This window comes from Erpetoichthys calabaricus, chromosome 7 (genome assembly GCF_900747795.2).
Source record: "Erpetoichthys calabaricus chromosome 7, fErpCal1.3, whole genome shotgun sequence".
Classification (NCBI taxonomy): Eukaryota; Metazoa; Chordata; class Cladistia; order Polypteriformes; family Polypteridae; genus Erpetoichthys; species Erpetoichthys calabaricus.
This window is the reverse complement of record NC_041400.2, coordinates 36,600,403-36,621,985: the sequence shown is the minus strand read 5'-3', so window position 1 is coordinate 36,621,985 and position 21,583 is coordinate 36,600,403. Positions and strand designations below refer to the sequence as shown.

General features: G+C 39.8%; 1 protein-coding gene across 2 annotated transcripts in view; it reads right to left on the bottom strand.

Moving 5' to 3' along the window:
• The window catches only part of epb41l4a (erythrocyte membrane protein band 4.1 like 4A), a 523,500-nt gene that overhangs the window by 94,220 nt on the left and 407,697 nt on the right, over positions 1 to 21,583 (bottom strand). The gene's annotated exons all lie outside the window — the stretch shown is intronic.

Genomic DNA, 21,583 nt, shown 5'->3' with positions numbered 1-21,583 from the left:
AAAAAAAAAATCCAATCCTCAGGTCCTCAGCTGAAATGCTCTTCAAGCCTTGGCCTTGCCCTTGCCTTGATATCCTCTCCATGAAAAGGGGCAAAACTAGAGACTAAAATAACAGACCCACTTGTAAAATTTGGTAATGTATTCATACATTAAAAATCCACAGAACATAACATTAAATTCACAGAGATGCTTAATCAAATTCAGGGTTATGGGGGGGCTGAAGCATGCTGTATCCCAGCAGCACTTGGTGCACGGCACCTGGACAAGACACCAGTCCATTGTAGGGTCTACTCATGCACACACCCACACTGAGCTCAACTTAGAATCACCAACTGGATATGTGGAAAGAAAACCACAGCAGGTACAGGAAAAATGTGCAAACTTCACATGAGCAACATCTGGTGATGGCATTCAGCCCAGGAGACTGGAGCAGCGAAGAGCCATAGAATGTGGTGATTTACTAAAATGGTACATATCATTAGGTGGATGTAAGTGGAGTGAAGCCAGCTTTGCTCTTATTCCAATAAAACTAGATTACTCTGGACACCTTTAAAATCACTTTAAATCTCTTTCTTACAATACTATATGCTAGCAACCAAAATTCGGTTTTGGATTTAAAACTAACAGAATTTTCAAGTTCCATCTGGTTTCTGTTATGTTATAAAACACTTTTTAAAAGTTTTGTCTAAGTTTTGCACACGTTTTTGGTAGTCAAAACACACGAAAACGTTATTACAGGGATACATTGAAAACCATGTCCTGGTTCAGATCTGTTCACCTGTATTATTTTTGAGTGACAAAAGAAAGGGATCAATGCCTGACTGCAGTTGCTTCCCCTCTCTACGTGAAACAGGATATAATAGCATGGCAGTCAACAGAAAGACAGTGAATTGTTATTTGGACACCATCTTCAGTAAAACATCTGCAGTAGGTCACTTTAGACGGACAGACAGACAGACAGACAGACAGACAGACAGACAGACAGACAGACAGACAGACAGACAGACAGACAGACAGACAGACAGACAGACAGACAGACAGATAGATAGATAGATAGATAGATAGATAGATAGATAGATAGATAGATAGATAGATAGATAGATAGATAGATAGATAGATAGATTTACCTATAAGTAAGTTAACAAAATATTGGTATTTACTAAGTGTAATCTGATTAGAATGACATATACTTGTACACATGACACATACTTATAAGAGACCATTTCACAGTACAGGGCGCCAGTCATTGGCACGATATACGGCAGAGAGTGTCATTGTATGTTGAGTCGTCTTCTAAAACAGCTTAGTACCATTCAACAAACGGAACAAGACCATCTCGGCCAAGGGGTTACTCATCACATAGCTAAGCTAACCTTGGAGCAACGCAATTGTCTCAGTCTGTTACTGAAGGTGCTCTTCTGTTTAGTCAAGACCTCATACAGACGGTGAGAGTCATTGTCCAGAATTGTAAGCAGCTTCTTGAGTGACATCTGCTCTTTCACTTCCTCCAGTGAATCCAGCCTGTTTAATCAGTTTGTGTCATCTGTTGGCATCACCTGCACTAGTGCCATTTCCCCAGCACTCTACGGCATAGAAATGTACACTGGCCACTAGAGACTGGTAGAAAACATGGAAGAGCACATGGAGGTGTGCACCGCTCACAGTAGTCAGAGACAGGTTCTGTGTGGCTGAAGGATGGAGGTCTCCACTTAGCTCACACCACAAAGCGCACACCTCTGAGCCAGAGAACACGGTTCCACAGCTTACTACTGGCAGTTGACCACACCCTAACCCTAACCCTAACCAAATCTTCAAAATCTTCTTGGTGTGAATCCATAGCAGTTTAATTGCAGACAAGTGTGGGATTTGCACTGTGGATAGGTGGAGAGTAGTAGCGACACTGTGCAGACAAGTTAGGGGCTGACATAGAGAGAGATCAGCTGACATCACCAGAGAAGTGCATCACTCATAGTCGAGCTCTTCATTTAGCTCATGACGCAAAGCACTTGCCTGTGAGACAAAGAATGCAGGTTTGTAGTTCCCACCAGCGGTTCACCACAGTGCTTTGAAATGTATAAACACAAAAATCCTAAATAGATGAAACAGCAGAGCATGCGTACACAGTTAAGACTGGCAACATACTGACAATAGTGGAGGGGTGCCGTTATGGAGGGGTGAGTAAGTCATGCCCAAAGTTCCACAGTCATCTGCATCCTTGACCGCTTGCTCGGTACAGCTGAGGTTAAAAGTACATTATTTACATGTCTGCTATAGTATTCATGGCAAAGCTTTCATGAAATATAAGAAAAGTAGTGAGTTACACTTACAGTGGTAACTTGCCCCCTTCCTGATTTCTTATTCTTTTGCATGTTTGTCACACAAAATGTTTCTGATCATCAAACACATTTAACCATTAGTCAAATATAACACAAGTAAACACAAAATGCAGTTTTTAAATGATGGTGTTTATTATTTAGGGAGAAAAAAAATCCAAACCTACATGGCCCTGTGTGAAAAAGTAATTGCCCCCTTGTTAAAAAATAACCTAACTGTGGTGTATCACACCTGAGTTCAATTTCCGTAGCCACCCCCAGGCCTGATTACTGCCACACCTGTTTCAATCAAGAAATCACTTAAATAGGAGCTGCCTGACATAGAGAAGTAGACCAAAAGCACCTCAAAAGCTAGACATCATGCCAAGATCCAAAGAAATTCAGGAACAAATGAGAACAGAAGTAATTGAGATCTATCAGTCTGGTAAAGGTTATAAAGCCATTTCTAAAGCTTTGGGACTCCAGCGAACCACAGTGAGAGCCATTATCCACAAATGGCAAAAACATGGAACAGTGGTGAACCTTCCCAGGAGTGGCCGGCCGACCAAAATTACCCCAAGAGCACAGAGACGACTCATCCGAGAGGTCACAAACGACCCCAGGACAACGTCTAAAGAACTGCAGGCCTCACTTGCCTCAATTAAGGTCAGTGTTCACGACTCCACCATAAGAAAGAGACTGGGCAAAAACGGCCTGCATGGCAGATTTCCAAGACGCAAACCACTGTTAAGCAAAAAGAACATTAGGGCTCGTCTCAATTTTGCTAAGAAACATCTCAATGATTGCCAAGACTTTTGGGAAAATACCTTGTGGACTGATGAGTCAAAAGTTGAACTTTTTGGAAGGCAAATGTCCCGTTACATCTGGCATAAAAGGAACACAGCATTTCAGAAAAAGAACATCATACCAACAGTAAAATATGGTGGTGGTAGTGTGATGGTCTGGGGTTGTTTTGCTGCTTCAGGACCTGGAAGGCTTGCTGTGATAGATGGAACCATGAATTCTACTGTCTACCAAAAAATCCTGAAGGAGAATGTCCGGCCATCTGTTCGTCAACTCAAGCTGAAGCGATCTTGGGTGCTGCAACAGGACAATGACCCAAAACACACCAGCAAATCCACCTCTGAATGGCTGAAGAAAAACAAAATGAAGACTTTGGAGTGGCCTAGTCAAAGTCCTGACCTGAATCCAATTGAGATGCTATGGCATGACCTTAAAAAGGCGGTTCATGCTAGAAAACCCTCAAATAAAGCTGAATTACAACAATTTTGCAAAGATGAATGGGCCAAAATTCCTCCAGAGCGCTGTAATAGACTCATTGCAAGTTATCGCAAACGCTTGATTGCAGTTATTGCTGCTAAGGGTGGCCCAACCAGTTATTAGGTTCAGGGGGCAATTACTTTTTCACACAGGTAGGTAGGTTTGGATTTTTTTTTTCTCCCTAAATAATAAAAACCACCATTTACAAACTGCATTTTGTGTTTACTTGTGTTGTATTTGACTAATGGTTAAATGTGTTTGATGATCAGAAACATTTTGTGTGACAAACATGCAAAAGAATAAGAAATCAGGAAGGGGGGCAAATAGTTTTTCACACCACTGTATAAGTTCTCTTTGGAAAATATGAAACTTTGGCAAATAGGGGCACATATAATCAGGGCGGTACTATACAATTAACAGCACAATATGTAATATAAGACAAGTTGACAACAATTTCTGATATTGAAGTGTATAATAAAATGTGGGTGTGTGTGATGGACTGGCACCTTGTCAAGGCTTGGTTCCTGTTCTGCACCCAGTGCTGTAGGGATATGTTCCTGCTATCTGTAAAACAAACCCTAACCCTAATAAAAACTTCCTCATGGGTTATTTGGCCAACAAGATATACTCAATTCAAATCAATAAATAACAAAATAATATTAAGCTATCGGGAACAATGATATTGCTACTCACAATGATTACAAAAAGTGTATACTTAAATAAGTCCAGAATAATCTGTGTGAGTCACTAAAGTTAACGTGGAAATCTAAAAACGGCAAAAATCTGAGAGAAAGCATGTTTACCAGAAGAATTCTCATTGAAACAAATCCACACAAAAAGAAATTGATAATTTAAGCTTCTCAAGTCCAACCAATTCATTTCAGAGCAAACTTGGGACCTTGATCCAAGTGACACAGAAAATCCAACAGTATGTAAAGAAGAGAAATACGAGAGAGGCCGTGGGGCAGCAGGGTACACACTCTCATGCATATTCTCATGAGGATACTAGGAGAATGTGCAAACTCAAATAATTGGACTAGAAATCTAACTCAGGTCAATGGAACTGAACAGGCAGCAATAGTGTCCACCATGCCACTCACATGAAAAACCATCTGTCTACTTTTTTAACCCACTTCTTCTATTACAGTATCAATGGGGGCCCAAGATTATACAGAAGTACTGGGCAAAAAGAAAGACTCCAACTCATGATAGAAGACACTCAGCTGGAAGGCACACAGTTACTCGCACAGACGATTTACCTAACATGCGTATGACACGGGGGGGGGGGGGGGGCATGGAGACTCCCTAACAGGCAGCTGCAAAGCTGCCCCCTGTAATCACTCACCACCCTGCTGCCTTCTGCAGTATATAAAACTAATATCTATTATACTGTGCCTATAAAAAGTATTCATTTTCAGGTTGTATTATTACACATTAACTGTGGTGGGTTGGCACCCTGCCTGGGTTTGGTTCCTGCCTTGTGCCCTGTGTTGGCTGGGATTGGCTCCAGCAGACCCCCGTGACCCTGTGTTCAGATTCAGCAGGATAGAAAATGGATGGTTGGATTATTACACATTAAATCACAATTGATTTAATTTGGATCTTTTGACACTGATCAACAGAAAAAGACTTGAATGTCAAAGTGAAAACAGATCTCTTCAAAGTGGAGTAAATAAATCACAAATATCAAACACTAAATAACTGATTAGGTTAAGTCTTCACCTCCTTCAATTCAGTATTCAGTAGATGCATTATAGACAGCCATGACAGTCAAATTAAATCCATTGTGATTCAATGGTGTATAATAATAAAACATGAAAACCTCTATGGCCATGAATATTTCTTATAGGGACTGAATATGCATCTTTTGTATAAGCAGAAGATTTTTTTGATGATAGACTTTTAATTTGCGTTTTTGTCACATCATGACTTATTGGGACAGCTTAGCTGTTTAGCTAATCAAACGAGCCTAATGGAGTCAATGGTCTCCTCTCATTTTCAAATTTATTTTATGTTTTCATGTTCTCAGAATGAGCAAACTGAAGTTTAACCTCTAAAATTGTTCATGGGAATTCAACATTTTAAATTAGGACAATACTTAGATAGATAGATAGATAGATAGATAGATAGATAGATAGATAGATAGATAGATAGATAGATAGATAGATAGATAGATAGATAGATAGATAGATAGATAGATAGATAGATAGATAGATAGATAGATAGATAATATTTGATTACATTATACTTTATTTGTCCCCAAGGGGAAATTAAAATTTTACAGAAGCTCAAAAAAAAATAATAATGATAAAAACAAACAACAATCCCCAACAAAACACATAAAAACTTCCTGCTTGGATAACAAAGAGCTGCTGCTGCTGTCAATAGAGGTCAGACCTGCTCAGATTGTGCCACAGGATTATATGTAAAGACATTAATATTTGGATAGAGCAGGTCCACGAAATGAACAGGCCTAATAGGCCTTGACTCCTTCTTTGAAGTCACCAGCATTCAGAATGATTCATCAAAAAGATGTTGGCACAGAGTGAATCATTTCTGCTGCTGAGCCACCCAGGATGATGTGACTTACTTTGCCGCGCACTGACATGGATGAATTTAGTCTGCAATTCAATGCCTGGATCACACATTTAGTTTTAATTGTACTGTGCTCCATTTTGCATAACTGCACATTCACAAAAATCTCCAGTCCTCCTACTGCTTTTTCCACTCAGTCTGATGAAACTCATACAGCATTAAAATAGTGTTTGAAATAAGAAATAGCATTCTCTGCAGTACCCAAAGTATCACAGTACATGAGCTCGCCATAACTCACTTACTTTAATCCTTGCTTCAGATCTCTTCTATTTCCTGATGAGCTTGTAACTTTTTTTCCTTGCTCTGGATATTCGCCCTTTTTCCCTTTTCGTTTACGGATGATCAGCCCTTCTGACAGAGCATAATGTTGGGGCTCTTTAGGCGGCGGTGATTGCACTGCTACCAGGTGAACATCCAGGTTTAAAACATCCCACTTTACATTATTTTTAGAGTCTTTTATATTCTCTGAAGTTATAAACACAGGCAGCCATCATATCTTTTATGCTCAATGTGTGACATTTCTCAAATTCGCAGCTTGTCTGAGAGGCAGTTGAGGTGGGCCGGTGCATGGGTCTGCACTGACAGCAGCATCTCTTCAGTTTAGTTTAAAAATTAATTCAAAAATGCATGGTAACAAGCCAGAGGCCAAATCTTAAAATTACTAAGTGATAACATTAATTAATTACATCAAACCATTAATAATTCTAAATAAATTTTAAACCGAGAAAGACAGCCTCTGTAAAGGCTGCCGCACTGTCGTTGCCCATTATACTACAAGTTATACAGTAAATGCTTCATGATGCTGAGCATCAGTAACAAAACTTTAAAAATAGTCAGCCCACAAGCAACGTCCTTTAAATTGATATATTTTTGGCTTTATATTCAAATACCCTTTCATTCTAACAGCAAATCTTTTAAATATGTTAAATTTTAATAATCATCTCCAGGCTTAAAATCATGGGATGAACAGTTATCATCACACAAATCTAAATGTTGGTTTAATTTTTGTGTGTAATGTGTTTGATCTAATGTTTCACTATGAGTATTATGCTCACTTTTATGTTTATGTTTTAAAAGTGTTTGTTTGATAGCATATGTGTTTTTAATGTTATTCTGGGGTCTCTTTGTAAAATCTGCTGACTGCTGACAAACCAAATTTCCCTCTTGGGACAATAAAATCGAATTGAGTTGATATTCTCCCACGTAAGTTGATCACATTGATAACATTAAGGTGAAGCTGAAATGAAAACGGAATTTAATGTAAACGGTAAGCCTATTGCTATTTCTTATTTAGACAGCTAATTAGACAGACACCTTTTGGGTGGACACTTGAGGACATACCATGCACAGGTCCGGAAAGTCAAAAGTGGAGGCAGAAAAAATGAATAAATCAAACCTGTCATCATTTTTAATTATCATAATTAAGATTTTGTTTTCTTTTTCATATTTTGCAATTTCTCTTCATTTCACTTTTAGAAAAAAAAAGAAAAGGAAAATGAAATATCCACTGTCTTCTCTAGGAGGGACAACTGTGGACATTGTGCATGACAATTCGATTTGGTTTTTGAGTAAATAATATTTTACTTTAATACATTTCTCTAAAAAAAAGCAAGAAATATTCAGCATTGTCTCTAGATCTTATGCATGATAATTCTGTTCATAAAGAGACATCTTAAAAGGTGTCCTAAATACTTAGTGGCAGTGATGGAGACCCATAACACTTCCTTGGAGATTCTATTTAGATAAAGAAAGAATTACACCTTCAGAAGTGAATTCACAACTCATAAACTTATAATGAAATGGGGATAAACTATGTCAACAACAGCTGCACCCGCTCTAGGCTATGGATATCCCCCTGGTGAGCTCTCATAACATACAAATTATGCAATGTCTCCTTACATGGAAATTAGCACCTCCTATAAAAAAAGGTATGGAATAAAATTAAAATAGTCAGAACAGGAATATACAGTTAGGTCCATAAATATTTGGACAGAGACAACTTTTTTCTAATTTTGGTTCTGTACATTACCACAATGAATTTTAAATGAAACAACTCAGATGCAGTTAAGTGCAGACTTTCAGCTTTAATTCAGTGGGGTGAACAAAACGATTGCATAAAAAATGTGAGGCAACTAAAGCATTTTTTTAACACAATCCCTTCATTTCAGGAGCTCAAAAGTAAGTGGACAAATTAAATAACTGGAAATAAAATGTTCATTTCTAATACTTGATTGAAAACCCTTTGCTGACAATGACAGCCTGAAGTCTTGAACTCGTGGACATCACCAGATGCTGGGTTTCCTCCTTTTTAATGCCCTGCCAGGCCTTTACTGCAGCGGCTTTCAGTTGCTGTTTGTTTGTGGGCCTTTCTGTTCGAAGTTTCATCTTCAACAAGTGAAATGCACGCTCAATTGGGTTAAGATCAGGTGACTGACTTCGCCATTCAAGAATTTTCCACTTCTTTGCTTTAATAAACTCCTGGGTTGCTTTGGCTGTATGTTTTGTGTCATTGTCCATCTGTATCATGAAACGCTGCCCAATCAAGTTGACAGCATTTCGCTGGATTTGAGCAGACAGTGTGTCTCTGAACACCTCAGAATTCATTCGGCTGCTTCTGTCCTGTGTCACATCATCAATAAACACTAGTGTCCCAGTGCCACTGGCAGCCATGCACGCCCAAGCCATCACACTGCCTCCACCGTGTTTTACAGATGATGTGGTATGCTTTGGATAATGAGCTGTTCCAAGCCTTCTCCATACTTTTTTCTTGCCATCATTCTGGTAGAGGTTGATCTTGGTTTCATCTGTCCAAAGAATGTTTTTCCAGAACTGTGCTGGCTTTTTTAGATGTTCTTTAGCAAAGTCCAATCTAGCCTTTCTATTCTTGAGGCTTATGAGTGGCTTGCACCTTGCAGTGCACCCTCTGTATTTACTTTCATGCAGTCTTCTCTTTATGGTAGACTTGGATATCGATATGCCTACCCCCCTAGAATGTGTTGTTCACTTGGTAGGCTGTTGTGAAGGGGTTTCTCTTCACCATGGAAATGATTCTGCGATCATCCACCACTGTTGTCTTCCGTGGACGTCCAGGTCTTTTTGCGTTGCTGAGTTCACCAGTGCTTGCTTTCTTTCTCAGGATGTACTAAACTGTTGATTTTGCCACTCGTAATATTGTAGCAATTTCTCGGATGGGTTTTTTCTGTTTTTGCTGCTTAAGGATGGCTTCTTTCACCTGCATGGAGAGCTCCTTTGACCGCATGTTGTCTGTTCACAGCAAAATCTTCCACATGCAAGCACCACACCTCAAATCAACTCCAGGCCTTTGATCTGCTTAATTGATAATGGCATAACGACGGATTTGCCCACACCTGCCCATGAAATAGCCTTTGAGTCAATTGTCCAATTACTTTTGAGCTCCTGAAATGAAGGGATTGTGTTAAAAAAATGCTTTAGTTGCCTCACATTTTTATGCAATCGTTTTGTTCACCCCACTGAATTAAAGCTGAAAGTCTGCACTTCAACTGCGTCTGAGTTGTTTCATTTAAAATTCATTGTGGTAATGTACAGAACCAAAATTAGAAAAAAGTTGTCTCTGTCCAAATATTTATGGAACTAACTGTAGTACGGTGCATTCAGTAGTAGCCAACAGGGAGCACAAAGCGAGGCCAGGATCAAGTGATTACTAGTGATGTTATAAAGGGCATCTGTCCATTCACCTCTTTATGGGACCCAATGAACATAGTTGTAGAGTTTCTGAGAGTCGACCTGTACCTTGGCATTACTGGGTACCAGGGAGGAACCAACTCTGGATGGAGTGCCAGGCCGTTGCAGGACACGCACATACATACACTCACTCACACATACGTTTCAAGACCAGTCTCCTGGAGCTGTGAGGCAACAGCAGCTGATGCCATCTCTTAAACAATAGCAGTCAAATAATTAAAAGCCTTTCAAGCATATACTATTAATTCTGTTAAGTTCTACTACAGTTGTTTTCCCCTTACTTATTTTATTCACTCTCAAGAAGCACAGTATGACACACATTCAGAAAATAGAACCCAGTGACAGCACTGATGAGAGTTTGGAAGCATTGCTTTTACAATCCAAAGAAAGTCCATCATCTGAAAAATAGTGCCTAGTAGTCATTATTTCTGGTTCTTCCTTGGGGATTGCGATGGATGATGCCATTAAAGTAATCCTTCTTAACATGACCAGCATGCTAGACGTAGTTATCCTGACTTTTCATTTTCTGACCCAAGACAGATGGAATATGTTGCTTGTGCACAGATACATTACTCAGCAGCTGATGCCACATACAGCAGTGGTTCCCAAGTCCTTTTATTCTGCAGTTTTGCCCAGTTGTGGTGTTCAACCAATGCCAACCATTTATACATTTAGACCAAATAAAATATGAACAAAACAGAAAAATTCAGTTTGCCGCTTTGAACCTCTGCTGTTTGATAATGCAGGATTAATGCTAATTTCACACAGTTCTGGGTACAGTCTGCTAAGTAATGCATTAAGAGCTGGCATCTAGGATGCCATGCTTCAGCAGCCAGTGAATTAGGTACTAGCACTTAATGGCACAACGTGTGTACTAGTGGTTGGGAGCTTGAAAAACATCCAGTGCCTATTAAAAGAATTCACACTCTTGGAAGTTTTATATATATATATATATATATATATATATATATATATATATATATATATATATATATATATATAACAATTAATCACAGTGGATTTAATTTATCTTCAACACAGAATTGATGTAAATGAATTACAAATAAAAACACAACAATTGCTCATGTACGTTTTCATGCTCTTCAAGTCAGTATATAGCAGATGCCCCTTTAGCAGCCATGACAGCCTTGAGTCCGTGTGCACAGGCTTCTCTCAGCTTTGCACGTCTGCACATTGCTGTTTTTCCCCATTCTTCTTTGTAAAACTTTTCAAGCTCCATCAGACTGCATGGAAATCGCGAGTGGGCAGCCTTTTCACATCCAGCCATCAAGGACATCACCATTGTTGTTTTTAAATGATTCCTGTGCAGCTTTGGCTTTATGCTTGGGTTCGTTGAATTGCTGGAAATCAGATTTTCTGCCAAGGTGCCAGTTTCTTGCAGACTGCATCAGGTTTCCCTTCATGATTTCCCAGTGTCTGCTACCTTCATTTTACTGTGCTACCCTCACAAGCCTTCCAGGGCCTGCTGCAGAGAAGCATCCCCACAGCATGATGCTGGCACCACCATGCCTCACGGAAGGTAAGGTGTGTTTTTGATAATGTGAACTGTTTACTCTGTACTATGTTTACTCTGTTGGTCAAAACACTCCATTTTGGTTTCATTAGACTACTGCACTTTCTTCCAGCTGACTTCAGAGTCTCCCATGTGCCTACTGGCACCTTCTCTGTTTTTTTTTTTCTTTTTTAACAGGGGCTTTCTCTTTGCCCCTCTCCCATCTGTTGAAGTGCCCAGGCTAAAAATGCTGTCAGCACTGTCCTTCCAATCTCGGCTACTGTAGGTTGTAACTCCTTCAGAGATCTCCTGGGTCTCTTGGTGGCCTCTCTTATTAGTATTGTTATTATTATTATTATTGTTATTATTATTATTGTTATTATATCTTATTAGAGTTGTTTGGAGTGTTCTTTTGTCTTCCTTGTGTAGGTCAGACCACCATACTGCCTCACCACAAGTTGGAGATTTCAGATAAGACTCCAGTCAGCTGAAATAACTTGACAGGTGATCTCAATTGAACTCTTTATGCGACTTTTAAAACCAATTGGCTGCACTAGTGAGAATTGAAGTGTGTCAAATTAAAGAGAGTGAATACTTAGCTATTCAATTATTCTGTATTTCATACTTGTAATTAATTTAGACCACTTTGTAGAGATCTGTTTTCACTTTGACAATAAGTAGTCTTTTTCTTCTAATCAGTGTCAAAAAATGAATTAAATCCACTGTGATTCAATGATGTATAATAATAAAATGTGAAAACCTCCAACAAACGAGTATGTTTTAAAGGCACTGTATGCACTTAGGATGCGATCGGTGGCAGACTTCTTAGGTGTAAAAAATCGATCGCATCCTGGCACTGAGGGTTCTCATGGAGCGCAAACGTGAATATCGGCAGAGTTTCTTTGCAGCCTTTGTCGATTTTCATAAAGCGTTTGACTCAGTTGATCAAAATGCCCTGTGGGACATCCTGAGGATTCGTGGGATCCCCTCGAGGTTGCTGGATATCATGGCTGGCCTGTACACTGGTACTGTGAGTGCTGTGCACAGTGGAGGCAGGACCTCTGTGTTTTTCTCAGTTGATTCTGGGGTTTGTTAGAGGTGTGTTCTTGCTCCTACTCTGGTTCATGCTTGTATGGACTGGATGTTGGGCAAAGTTGTGGGGTCCAGTGGCTGTGTGGCATCTGTTGAAAGATTCACGGATCTTGACTTTGCTGATGACACTGTGATCTTCTTGGAGTCAATGGAGTCTCTGATCGGGGCGCACGAGAGACTGAGTGAGGAGTCTGAGTGTCTGGGCTTGCGAGTGTCCTGATAAAAACCAACATCAGGCCTTTAATGACCTCTTGGGCACAGCCATCAGCAGTGTGTCTGTCTGCAGAGAGAGTGTTGACCTTGTCGAGAGGTTTACTTTACTTGGCAGTGACAATCATGTCTCTGGTGACTCTTCCTATGAAGTCAGTAGACGGATTGGGAGAGCATGGGGGGTCATGAGGTCACTGGAAAGGTGTGTGTGTCGCTCCCAATATCTATGCAAAAGGATGAAGGTCCAAGTCTTTAGAGTCCTGGTGCTTCCTGTCTTGCTATATGGTTGCGAGACGTGGATGCTATCCAGTGACCTGAGATGAAGACTGGACTCCTTTGGTGCTGTGTCTCTCCGGAGAATCCTTGGGTACCGCTGGTTTGACTTTGTGTCGAATGGGTGGTTGTTCATGGAGTCCCGAATGAGGCACATTACCTACATTGTGAGGAAGCGTCAGTCATGCCACTACAGCCATGTGGCATGTTTCCTCGAGGGTGATCCAGCTCGTAAGATCCTCATTGTTGGGGACCCGATTGGCTGGACCAGGCCAAGGGGTCGCCCACGTAACACCTGGCTGCGGCAGATAGACGGTCATTTCCAGAGGGTGGGACTGGACCGCGTGTCTGCCTGGGGGGTTGCCAACCAGGATCCCGAGTTGTTTTGTCGTGTAGTGGGTGCAGCAACGCACTGTACCAGTGCATGCTCCCCAACTTGACTTGACTTGTATCCACTTATGACAAGGAGGCTCCAGGAAGTGTAAATACACACTCAGTGGCCAATTTATTAGATCGACTATTCCAGCACTTTTTCTTCCAGAAGAGCTTGAATTCTCTGAGGCATGGATTTAATAAGATGCAGGAAACGTTCCTCAGGACTTTGGCTCATGCTGGCCCAACAGCATCATGGTTTTCCTGAAGAGATTTCAGCCCCACACTCACGCTGTGAATTTCTCATTCACTAACATGGCTGCACTCGGGTCCTAATCTGGGACCCTGAGGTGGTTTGTCTGTCATATGGTGGGTGCGGCAATGCGCTGTATCAGTACCTGCTCCTAATCTCTCTCTCTCTCTAACATCCCATAGGCACTCTGTTGGATTGAGATCTTTGTGTTCATGCTGGTCACTGGAGTAAAGCCCATGGCACTTCATAGAACCAGCTTGAAATGATGTGATGCTTTGCTACAGGGCACATTATTCTGCTAGAAATATCTATTACTAAAAAGATAAACTGTGGCCATAAAGGGATACATACAATCAACTGAGTGGCATTTAAATGACACTCAACTGGTATTAAGAGGCTTAATCTGTGCCAGGAGGACATTTCCTAAACCATTACACTATCCCCTGCTTTCTTGATTGACTCAAAACAAAGTAGCTTATAAAGCCAAATTCCGATTCTACCATTTAGATGAACCTATTAAGACAGATACAGCAACATTTTCCCAATCTTCAGTCAATTCTAGCTCGTTGCAGCCACTTTTTCCTTTCTTGCCTGACAACAGTGGTAGCCAGCTGTAGCCCATTTGCTTGAATGTCTGATGCACCTTGCATTTAGAGATGCCCTTCTGCACTCAACTGTCATAAAGAGCTGTTATCTGAGTATGTATGGCCTTTTGCTTAGCTTCAATGAGTCTGCCCATTCTCCTCTGACCTTTCTCATTAACAAGACATTTTTCCCCAAAGAACTGTCCCTCACTACATGCTTTTATTTCTTGTTTCACCATTCACTGTAAAATTGCAGGAGGGAAACAACATCTGAGATTCAATAGAAAGCACCACATCTGGCAGAGTGGATTCAGAAAGTATCTACACCACTGTCAGTTTCTGCCACTTTACTGAGTTGTAGATTTTAATTTTAAATGGCATTTGGCATTTTTGCCCATCTACAATCAAAAACCTATAATAAGAAAGTGAAAACATGTTTTCAGTAAGGTTGGCAAATTCATTAAAAATCAAAAACTTAGCTCTCTCATTCATGTAAGTATTCTGACCCTTAATTCAGCACTTAATAGAAGCCCCTTTCACAGCAATTACAGCTTTGAGTTTTTTTAGGTAAATCTCTATAAGTTTTGAGCACCTGGATTTGGGCAATGTGTCCCATTCTTCCTGACCGATCCTTTCAGACTCCATTAGACTTGATGGGAAGCATCTGTAAACTGCCATCTTCAGGTCTCTCCATGGATGCTCTGTGAACTTTAAACCTGGGCTTTGGCTTGCCCACTTAAGGACAGTCAGAGACTTGTCTCGAAGCCACTCTAGCATCATCTTGGCTGTATGCTTCAGGTGTTAAAAGGTGAACCGTTGCCCAAGTCTGAGGTCGTGTGCACTCTAGAGCAGGATTTTTTTCATGAACCGCCCTACATTTGGCTCAATGCTGACCAGTCTCCCTGTCCCTGCCTCTGAGAAGCACCCCATAGCATGAGGCTGCTGTCACCACGCTTCACCGTAGAAATGGCATTAGGCAGGTGATGAGCAGCACCTACTCTTACCTCAATTTTTGTTTCATCAGAGCAGAAAATCTTTGGTATCACTTTAGATGAGGTGTCCCAAATACATTGTACTTACATGTAGTTACCTGTACAACTACAGAGTAACGAGGTGTTATTACCTTACACTTACTGTGTAATACAGTGTAACGCTACAATCAAGTACTCAATTCATATACATATCTATATAAATAAAATTCTTTTCGTGTTTGAAACGGAAATGACGTATGACCACGGGTAACGGAAATTACGTATGGCCACAGAACATTATTTTAATATAGGAACTAATCACCATAGAACTTTCCACCCGCGTCGCCCTCTCCCAGCCCTCCTCTCTGGACTCCAGCGCTGAGCCGTCCGCCGCCAGGCGCGTTCTCACAGAGAAAACTGCCACATTGTAACTTTTTTTTAATTCGCAGTAATTGATAGTACAAGAGATGAAGAAAACAGCTTTGCGTCTTTCTACTTTTTAACTGCACCGAGCTGTAAACAATGTGAAGATGAGACCGCCTTCATCGGCGAGGGGTCGTAAGAACAAAGTGGACACTGGGAGGCTGGAAATGTCCGGCTTTTCCTCTGGGTCAACAGCTTCACAGTTTCGGGCAGTGTCCTCTCTTCTCGCACTGTTTGTCACACTTCAAGTGCCTCGTCGGCTCCTGGTACAGTGGAAATCTTTGCGAATGAGGGTAATCAGCGCTGTTGAAGTGGGACTCTCTTGCTAAATTGCGATGCACGGCTACTTACTGTCCCTTAAGATGAATTCGGGTCACTAAAACCCCGCAACATTCAAGATTGCTTTTGTGATGAATTCTTTTAAGAAGATGGAGGGTTTACATCTAAAAAGATGTACCAACCTCTTCATGTTAAGTATTGGACTTGGGAATTGTTTGGACCTTCTGCCTGTTAAGCATGGAAAGGCAGCGTCCACATTTCTCAGAATAATTTTTCTCTTAAATCACAGGCACATAGTGCACGGTTGTCAAGCAGGTAGTTTGCCCGAAACCACTGCAGTAGTACTCAGTGTATCTTTACTTCTTAAATGTTAATGTTTGACTGTTTAATAATTTATATGCTTCTTATATCTTCTTCAAATTCTTTTATCAAAATGTTTTACTACTTAATAATTAATATTTATATAATTTCTATGTGCTATATGTTCTATTTCTAATGCTCTTTATTTGTTCAAAAATAACATTGGTAATTAACAAACTTATTTTATAAATACTACATTTTAGTTTTTTCCCTTGCACTCAGTGAGCGAAGCCACTGGGTATTTAGCTAGTATACTTATAGAAATCAAATAGTTGAAACATCTGACCATATAAAAATACAGTATTGCTTTTACTTCCTTAGATCAATGTTTCTTTGAAGATCACTGTTTTGCAAAGTTACATCAGCAATGTGATCAATGTCAAGCTGTATTTTTAATGGTGCGATGCTAAAATATAAAAGTTCAGCTTCCTCTAGATCAGGGGTTCCCAAACTTTTCAGCTCACGACCCCCAAAATAACCGTGCCAGTGACTCGTGACCCCCACTATCCTCGGAAGTGGTTAAAATATACAAATGTTGCGCGCAACAGTGCACATGCGCCAATAGGCCTATCCAAACATGAGAATGACAACACGAAAGAACACAATGGTCTAACAACCATAGAATTTTTTTTAATAGTAATTTACTCATTTGTTTAACTTCAACAAAATATCTTATCCAAACAAGAGCATGACAACAAAAAAGAACATAACGCTCTAACAACCATATAACTTTTTTCATCCAGCTCAGAAAACATATCAATCCTTCCTATTTAAACTCGCTCAGTCCAGCGCTCAAGTTTTCTCTTCAATGCGTGGATTTTATCATTTAGCGAAATTATGTGTGTGTTCTCACCTTGAAATGACATATTAAGTCCATTCAGTTTTTCAAATATGCAAGCCAAATACGCTAGCCTTGTTAACCAGTCAGGATCAGTGAGGTGATCAGCGAGCTGGGACCCATGCTCCATCAGAAATAAGCGCACTTCGTCCCGCAGCTCAAACAGGCGGCAGAGCACATTCCCTCGCGAAAGCCACCTGACTTCTGTATGGAAAAGCAAGCATTCGTGCTCCGATCGCAGTTCGTTACAGAGAGTGGCAAACAGTCTGATATTGAGTGGATGCGCTTTTATATTGTTGACCATTTTTATCGAAGTCTCAAGAACACGTTTAAGTTCTGGGTCAAGTGTTTTGCTCGCAAGAGCTTCTCTGTGTATAATACAATGCGTGAATTTTACGTGAGGCGCCACTTGCAAGACTCTTGCTTTAAGACCTTTCTTTTTCCCCAGCATCACTCCAGCACCGTCTGTACACACACCGACGCACTCGCTCCAAGACAGTCTGATGGCTTTTTAATTTGCATGTTTTTTTAAATGTAACTATTAACTACTAGTTTTTATCTTTTTTTAGTTATGAATAAAATGTTATTTCTAAAAAATTAAATTAATTCATTTCTAAAAAGTTTTTAAAAAGTATTTGATTTCTTGGAAATCATCTCGCGACCCCCCCCCCCCAATGTCTCACGACCCCCCAGAGGGTCGCGACCCCCACTTTGGGAACCACTGCTCTAGATAATCCTCTGGAAGTTATAAAATACATTGTCACGTCTAGAGGAACTGAAAGAGCTAACCTGAAAACAAAAGAACTCTCACCATCTCGTTTTTTTGAACTTGACTTTCATTTGCATTTGATTTAAGGGCCATAGAAGTGCGTGTTTTTACTAGTCAGTTAATTAGTCAGCCACGCATCCATTGTCTTAAGACGTTGCATCCCTGCCTGTTATAAAGCGTCCTCCACTTCTCTCTATTCAGGTTTCTTCCTCTTGCTCCCTCTATCACCATATCTTTCCACCTCTTTCTTGGCCTTCCTGCTCTTCTTCTTCCTAATGGAAACCATCTTTCCACTCAGTTTCTGTGTCATCCACATGCCATACATGTCCTACCTATCTCATCATTCTCGATATGCTTATTTCACTCCGCTCCATTTGACCAGTCTTTTTCATTTTGTAATAATTTCCAAAGTTGACCCCCTTTTAAGCCCCCATCCCAGACAAAACAAACACAGACACACAGTACAGTTGAGCAAAGCGAAATTCAAAGTAAAGCTTATGCAAAAGCATCAATAGGTACGTTCAAAGTTATGCAGTGCATAGAATGAGCAAGAGCAGAAACAGTTCTGGGAAAAATACGATTAAACCCCGGAGATGTTTTGACATAAGAATTTAGCCCTGAAGTGTATGGCCCTGCCAGAGGTAAACAGCATAAAGTCTTTTTTATTTAATTTTTTTTTGTTGTTCAGATTATGTCATATTTTGACTTAATGTTGTTAGAATATTATGGTCATGTAGGAACCTGCCATTGAACGGGGATTAAAAACGAACAAGAAAATTAAGTGACAGTTGTGCCTTTGCAGATTTTTACGAATATAGCTGAAATGACTTTTTAAAACATCAAATTGTTTTGACAGATGTCAGAAAATATCAGAGATCTTTAAATTCTTTTTAAAGCTTTGTGGAACTGATGTGTTGCCAAATTTAGACACAGAATATTTAGTGCCTTTAATAATCTTCTTAGGATATGAATAAGCTACGTGAAAAATGAAACCCAGGATTCTCTAAAGGATGCCCCTCAGGCCAAGGCAAATATTTGATCAACATGTGCCATCCAGAAAAGAAAGGAAGGATACTCTGTTTTGCTTTTTTCTTAAGTAAGAAATTAAGAATCTAAAAATGTAATTAGTTCATGATTACAAACTCACAACTATTTTAATTCCATGTTATGACGGCTACTAATTGACGTCCTTCAATTAAATTGTTATAAAACAGAAATAGAAAGTGAGTGAACACGTTTCATAACTGTTTCTTCAGCTACTTAACATAAATGGAACTATTTATTAATTATATTACGCTAAATGAATATAAGCAATGGAACTTCCATCCATCCATCCATTAGCCAACCCGCTATACCCTGACTACAGGGTCACGGGGGTCTGCAGGAGCCAATCACAGCCAACACAGGGCACAAGGCAGGAAACAAACCCCAGGCAGGGTGCCAGCCCACTGCAGGACACACACACACACACACATGCACACACACCAAGCACACACTAGGGACAATTTAGAATCGCCAATGCACCTAACCTGCATGTCTTTGGACTGTGGAAGGAAACCCACGCAGACACGGGGAGAACATGCAAACTCCACGCGGGGAGGACCCGGGAAGCAAACCCAGGTCTCCTTACTGCAAGGCAGCAGCGCTACCCACTGCACCACCGTGCCGCCCCGCAATGGAACTTAACGGTCAGTTATGAAAGAAATGTGTTAATACTTTCTTAGGAATAAGGGGATAAAATTAGGAATGACGTACTTAATACAGAAGGCTCTGAAAATGCAGACAATCACAGATGGTGAGAACGAGTTGGGTGACATGCATGGGATAAGAAATGCAGGCCATTTTATAAAACCTGTGGCTGCAGCTGGAGAGTATGCCCCCTCAATAGACTTGTATCGATGCGTTTTCTTGTTTTGTTTTTTTTAACATGTGTTTACTTCACACCTTATACAGGCTCGTTCAGCTCCAGTCTTTGAGGCTAGCAAACAGCCACTAATGGATAAGAACAAATCCGGTCTGAAGGTCCCCAAGCTACTTGCAATTCAACAAGAATGAACAGAGATGATTTCCTTAAATCTGTCCAAATGTTAAAGATTAGACAGTATACAGAAGCTTTTAAGAAGGCCAATGAGATGTTAGGCTGAATAGTCCGATGTGTGGGGTACAAGTCAGGAGAGGTTATACTTAAGCTATATAACACACTTGTGAGGTCTCATCTGCAATATCACCTGCAGTTCTTGGCTCAGTTTAACAAAAAGAAACAAATGTAAAAACTACAACAGCACTAGAGAAAGTCCAGGAAAGAACATCCAAGCTGATTCCAGCACTACATGGCATGAGCTATGAGGAAAGACTGTAAGAGCAGAATCGGTTTAAAAAACAGACATTAAGAGGAGACATGATGTTCAAAATTATAAAGAGGCTTAATAGAGTGGATTCCAATTGATACTTCAAAATTATTTCTTTGACCAGATTACAAGGGCACAGATGGAAACTGTTTCAGAGTACATTTCATGCAGACATTAGAAGATCTTAATTCACTTAGAGAGCTTTAGATATGTGGAGTAAACCTCCAAATGGGTGGTGGACACCACAACTTTCAAAACATGACTTGAGATTTCACAAACGTTACGAGAATAGGGGGTGATGTGCCTGGAAGGGCCTGTTCTCATCAAAACTGCTCTTATGCTATTTGCATATATTATTTTGGACACATTTAGAAAATAATTAATTGGTAATACTTTAGTTTAGGTACTGGAAAAATATAACTATTACTCATTTACTCTTATGTAACAAGACCTTAATAAAGGCTTCTTTTGGTTTTAATGACACTTACAAAGCATCAGTAAAGTGGTTGTCCATGTCTGTGTAATGTGGATTTCTAAAATAACTTCACTCTAGAATGGTCAGAGATGGCTTAAGTGAGACGTATATCTGATGATATTGCACACTTCAGCATAAGATCTGTGAAACCTTCATATTCTTAAGTAATTTTACCAGCACACAAAAGGCTCACTACACACAGACATGAATAAACACATTTTACTGATGCTTTAGAAATGTCATTAAAACCAAACAAAGTGTTTGTTAAAGTGTTGTTACATAAGAGTAAATAAGTAATGGATACATTTTTGCAATACCTAAACTAAAGTGTTACCTTATCATTTTAATAATTATTTTAGACTGACTGCTCAATGTGCTTCAGAGTGCACTGTTATGTTCATATTAACAAATTCAATCTGTGCATAGCATTGAGTGTTACTAGAACCTGTAGCACTATAACATCACTGTGTGAAAGAGATAGATAGATAGATAGATAGATAGATAGATAGATAGATAGATAGATAGATAGATAGATAGATAGATAGATAGATAGATAGATAGATAGATAGATAGATAGATAGATAGATAGATAGATAGATAGATAGATAGATAGATAGATAGATAGTCATATCATGGTGCCAGACTGAAACTTGAGATTTAAGGAAATATTACACATCTGCAGTAGATTCACAAAATCAACTGTTTTGCAATTCAGTTCTTTCAAGTAGCAACTTCACGGAAATGTTTGGAATGCACCGGAAATAGGAGTGTACTTTTCTTTCAGTTTACAAAAGTTATTTTGTTAATTTTTAAAAATCAAGTTAAAAGGAGACATGTTTAAAAATGCTGTGGAGCAACAGAATTATGAACAGAAGGCATCGTTGTACAACAGCAATTCATATTTCACAGAGC